Source organism: Vicia villosa, linkage group LG3, assembly GCF_029867415.1.
Source record: "Vicia villosa cultivar HV-30 ecotype Madison, WI linkage group LG3, Vvil1.0, whole genome shotgun sequence".
In the NCBI taxonomy this organism is placed as follows: domain Eukaryota; kingdom Viridiplantae; phylum Streptophyta; class Magnoliopsida; order Fabales; family Fabaceae; genus Vicia; species Vicia villosa.
This window is the reverse complement of record NC_081182.1, coordinates 205,719,055-205,724,624: the sequence shown is the minus strand read 5'-3', so window position 1 is coordinate 205,724,624 and position 5,570 is coordinate 205,719,055. Positions and strand designations below refer to the sequence as shown.

General features: G+C 30.9%; 1 long non-coding RNA gene across 1 annotated transcript; it reads right to left on the bottom strand.

Moving 5' to 3' along the window:
- Window positions 1-935: 935 nt before the first annotated feature.
- On the bottom strand, window positions 936-5,151 carry LOC131657192 (uncharacterized). The gene is made up of 3 exons (XR_009300525.1): window positions 3,611-5,151; window positions 3,214-3,450; window positions 936-2,688 (listed from the first exon to the last, which is right to left on the bottom strand). It is a non-coding gene; the product is annotated as an uncharacterized LOC131657192 (long non-coding RNA).
- Window positions 5,152-5,570: the final 419 nt, after the last annotated feature.

Sequence of the window (5,570 nt, the reverse complement as noted above, 5' to 3'; positions counted from 1 at the left end):
GAGAATAAAATTATGTTAAATTGCATAAATAAGAAAATGAAATAACTATTACACGGGAGTTTTTCTAACAAAAAATGGTAATAAAAAGTTAGGAAAACACTAACGAGTGTTTTTGAAATATTAATTAAAAAATTAAAAAGGTAAGTTAAACACTCTTTAAAAGATTATAGAGATGATTTTTTTCAAAAGTATGTTTATTCAATGTATTAAAAAATATATATATTGTATGTGTGAAATGAATATTAAACATTTCATTATTTAAAATTCTTGCAACCGAAGTACTAGTTAGCATGACCCAAAAGTTCAAAGTTAGGAAAAGGAATAAAAAGTATATAGTTATTGAATGGCAATTTTGAAAAGAAAAAGGACTAGACCAAATTATCCACTGTTTAACAAAAAAAAATAGGAAAATTATATAGATTGATAATAAATCTAAAACAATATTGTCTATCAAGAAAACTTTGCTTTAAAGATTAAAAAAATGATATGAGTTAAGTTTGTTCTTGTAAAAAAATAAAGGCAATTAATTATTCTTTGACCGAAGAAGACACCAAACATCTCCAACAATCTATCCATTAAAGCCATAATTAAATTAGCAAGCAGATTATTACCATAGCAAATCAAAATTAAAATAGTAATTAATTGTAACCAAAAAAAAATAGTAATTAAAAACTTAAAAAGAAAGAACAAGAACCATTAAAACCACACTATTTTAAGTAATGGTTAGGAAATATGTTAGAGGAGTTGAATAATAATAATTATGGTGAATATCATAAAGAATGACGATGATTTAAATTTTTTGAATGGAATAAAGTTGGAACTTAATTAGATTGAATAGGGTATTTGATAGCAACAACTTATAATATAAAGTTGGAACTTAATTAGATTGAATAGGGTATTTGATAGCAACAACTTATAATATGGTATATGTTCAGTTAAGAAATATCAATGCTAAGTTTCATGACGATACTTGTGTCCCCATTCATAGAAAAATACCGTTCGAAGAAAAAGTTATCGTAATAGCTATGTGTTTGGTAACCACTTTGTGAAGTTTATAATTTTTTACATTTTATTTTCTTGGCTTTGAAAACGTTATTACAGTATACTATTTATTAATATTATGCTTGAAAACGTTATTATAATATATTGTTTGTTAATATTTTGTTGCCTTTTAGGTTCTTTTAAAACAACCATATCCTATGCCCAATTGTAATATGCAAATATTTTGTTCACCGCAACAAAGAAATTAGTGCAATATTCTTCAAAAATCTAAAACATTTCAACATGAAAGCATAGTCATATCACCAATTCCTGAATAGAGAAAACTAAAGAGAAGAAAGAATAGTCAGTATGAAACTTAAGAGAAAGAAGGCAACCACTTACAATTTGAGAGATTCAGTCAGCAACTCATCTCAAACTATGAAGGATGGTCGCAAAGGAGTGAAATTGGATAATGTGAAGAGAAAGAAACTTCCATTTTTACCCACTATAAGCCCTGACTACAAAAAAACAATTCAATTATGTCGAGGTAATTGAATCATTGCATCGACATAGTTGGGTTGATTTTGTACTCTGGTCTTAGTGTGTATAAACAATGAAGTTTTTTTCTCTTCACATTATCCAACTCCACTCTTGTGCCACCATCTTTCATGGTTTTAGATGAGTTTTAGATGAGTTGCAGACTTGATCTCTTAAATTGTAAGTGTTTGTCTTCTTTTTCTTAAGTTTCAGATTATTTCAAGGGATATTCTTTCTTCTCTTTCGTTTTCTCTACTCGGTGATTGATGGTATGACTATACTTTTGTTGAAATGTTTTAGATTTTTGAAAAATATGACACCAATTTCTTCGTTCCAACTTAGTAAATAAAATAGGGTTGTTGCATATTGAAGTTGGACATGGGATTAGATTGTTTTAAAAGAACCTAAAAGTAACAAAATATTAATAAACAACAGCATAATATTAAAAAATAATATACTGTAATAAGTTTTAAAAGCTAACAAAAGAAAATTTAAAAAAATAATAATAACCTTCCCAAGGTGGTTTCCGAACATATGACCTGTTACGATAACTTTTTCTTCAGACAGTCTTTTCCCATGAAAGGGGACACAAGTATCGTCATAAAAGTTGTCATTGATATTTGTTAACGGAGCATATACCACATTATAGGTTGTTGCTATCAAATATACCAATTCAGTTGTCATCCAACTTGTAACGGAACGACATTTATAACAGGTTGAAGACCAAAAAAATAGAATAAAAAGATACCTATAACGGAACTGCATTTATAACAAGTTGAAGACACTCGTCAACATTTGGAACTTCAAATGTCTTGCACTTCTTACCAGGCAAACAGAATCAGCATCCCCTTTTGAACACAAGTATGAAACGATGTGGGTGGGCATGAAGTTGTTGTATGACAGATTGATGTTTGCTGCCAACCTGAAGCAATTATCGCTTGTAGCAATAACAATCATGAAACCTCCATCGACAGATGCCAAAAAGTCGTTCTTCATTTCGCCTGCGAGTATCCCATAACTATGCAGACATGCCATTCCGTGTAGTTTCAAAGCTCCCTCCAGTCGCATAGTTACATCCCCTCCCAAGGACAAGAAGAGACTTTTCAACAATCAATAAATTTGCTAGTTTCTTCACCTCTTTATCAAGCTTCAGGACCTCGCTGACTTTGTCTACAATTCAAAATTTAAATAAGATTACTTCCACAACTTCTCCAGAGCTACTTTATGTTTCACTTCCTAGTTTCTACAGTATTTTGAAGTAATTCATCAAAAACTCACTTGGTGAGTCATAAAGATCGTTGATGATAGTTTCTCTTGCTTTGTTGGAAATATTATCCCCTATTATTGCGACAGACAACATAGCCATTACTACTATTTGGCTTGTGCATGCTTGTAGTAATTGCAAGAGTGAGAGTAGCTCGTTGGTTAAGAAAATAGTAGGGCGATATTAAAAACAAATACGAAGTAATTCATAAAAAAATCACTTGGCAGGTCATGAAGACCGTCGATGATAGTTTCTCTTGCTTTGTTGGAAATATTATCGCTTGCTATTGCGATAGACAGCATGGCCATCGCTACTATTTGGCTTGTGTATGCCTATAGTAATTGCAAGAGTGAGAGTAGCCCGTTGGTTAAGAAAACAGTAGGGCAATATTAAAAATAAAGAATACAATATCCTTTAATTTCAACACATACCTTGGTACTTGGCACACCAATCTCAACACCAGCATTTATATGAACCTTGAATAGACCACCTAACTAAATAGACTTGGATTAGCTAGATCCCCGCGTATAAGCCTGCCCCTCATTGTGGTTATTAAAGAATTAGCTTGCTCAAAGATTTTCTTTTGCATATAGTGTTCATAATGAACTTTGTTTATTTTTTCTATCTCCATTTCAAGAAAAGAATGTGCTCGTCGCACGGAAAAAGCGCTGGAGAAAGAAGAGGCAAGTTATCCCATGTCATACTCAAACATAAAAAATAAACCCCACCACCCTGAAACAACCCTTTACAAATTATATTATTCGTACAAGTACAATAGACATAAAAACACATAAGCGCGTTATTGAAAAGGAAGGCTGTTGTATCTACCTTGATATGCACAACTTCATTATCTTCAATAACTCGCACTTGCTTGCAATGCTCAACCATAGTATTGGTTTTCCTCAAAGCAGAACAATTATACTTATTTCCTGTCAATTCCTGAAATTAGAGCACTAATTAGTTTAAATATTTTAAATAGAAATTCACCTTGAAAGCACTTATCTGCTTTTTTCATCCATGATATGCACTGCATTGGGAGCTGTTATTTTCAAAGCACTTCTAATTACTATGAAATGATGGAGAGAAATAAGAACTACATGAATAGATTATTAATTTTGTTGAAATGGGACCAAAAGAGACAAAACTACATTTTGAAAAGTGCAGTGATACCGGTGGCCCAAAGATTTGAATATATATGGAAAGGAACAGTTGGACAGTTTGGTACCTTGAGGCACATGCCATTACACAGCTTATGAGGCAGGCTTATGAGGCAGGTAGCATAAATAATGCTTTCAACTACCACACAATTTTCTTTCACACGAGATAAGTGAGGGCAAAAAAATTTGAAAATATTATCATTCTTTATTAGGATATATTAAATTTAAATCATCGAAATCATCACATTCCACCATTTTTTACACGAATTCGGGCATAAATATTGCAATTCTTAATATATCCTTTTATTTTAAAAGAGTTCAGGGGAGACAAATATAAAAATAGACTAAGAGATATATACACAAAGATATAAATACAAGCCTAAACAAATAGATAAAACCAGAGATAACAGAGAAACAACTCAAAGCCTGAAATGAATGAAATAAGAAAATCCAAATCAAGGGGTCAAAGCCAATATGTCACAATCAAATCAAAAGTCCCAAGTTAACAAATGAAACATGAAGATATCATTAATTCAAACAAAATTAATTCTAACTAAAAGAAAATCTTTTTAATATTTTTAACATAAAAAGAAAATACTAAAAGATAAATATTTTTGGTCTTTTAAAAATATTGAAAAAATAAAATAAAACAAGTATTTTTTATGATTTTTTTATAAAGAAAAATCTAATCTTAATAAAATATTAATTATTATTTTTATGTTTTAGTTATATATAAAAAAAAAACAAAGACTTCAACAACAACAACAAAAAATTTAAAAAAAAAAAGTAAAATCTAATAATTACAGTGGGATGGTGTTGAGCTTGAGTTGGTCGGACATATAGGTGATTTTGTCACGGGAAAAAGCAAAACAGTGGAGAGGGAGAGTTTATGGTTTTCACGGTTTAGAGATTTGGATTTGAACTTTGAAGTAAAAATGCCACTTTCATGGTGAGGGTGCAAGGGTATTTTATTATTTTGGAGAGTGAGGTGTGTTGTTTTATGATTTATATGATGATGAACAGTAGCAATCAAAGCAAAATTATGAAGAGGAAGATGATAGCATCTCATTCTTTATTTCTTAATTTTTTTTGGATCCAGTTTTCTATTGTTCGTGGTTCTAAAAAGAAGAGATTTGATTGCCCATGGTCTCCTTTTCAAATGGAAAGAGATTGGTTAATCAAAAGAGAGAGTATCGGTGTGAGCGGCGGAAATATGATTGGCCTCCGTTTCTATTCTTCACAATAGTATATATATACTAGTAGACTAACAATTAGGTTTACATTATTCTAACAAAAAGACAATAGTACCCTTATACTTATGCAAATAAGAAGACATCGAAAAATACATACTGCATTTCCACTCCTTATTGTTCATGCCTTGTTTCAAATTTTGTTATTTATTTAAGATCAATGTTGATGGAGCTAAAGACTCTTTATGGAAAGTTGGTTGTGGAGGTATTATTAGAGGAGATGCAGGTGAGTGGTTTGGAGGTTTTTCAAAATGTCTTGGTATTTGTAGTGTGTATATGGTTGAGTCGTGGAGTGTTTATGAAGGACTGCATTTTGCTACTACGGTGGACTTTCATAATATCATTATTGAGATTGATCCTTGTAAGACCCATATATAAATA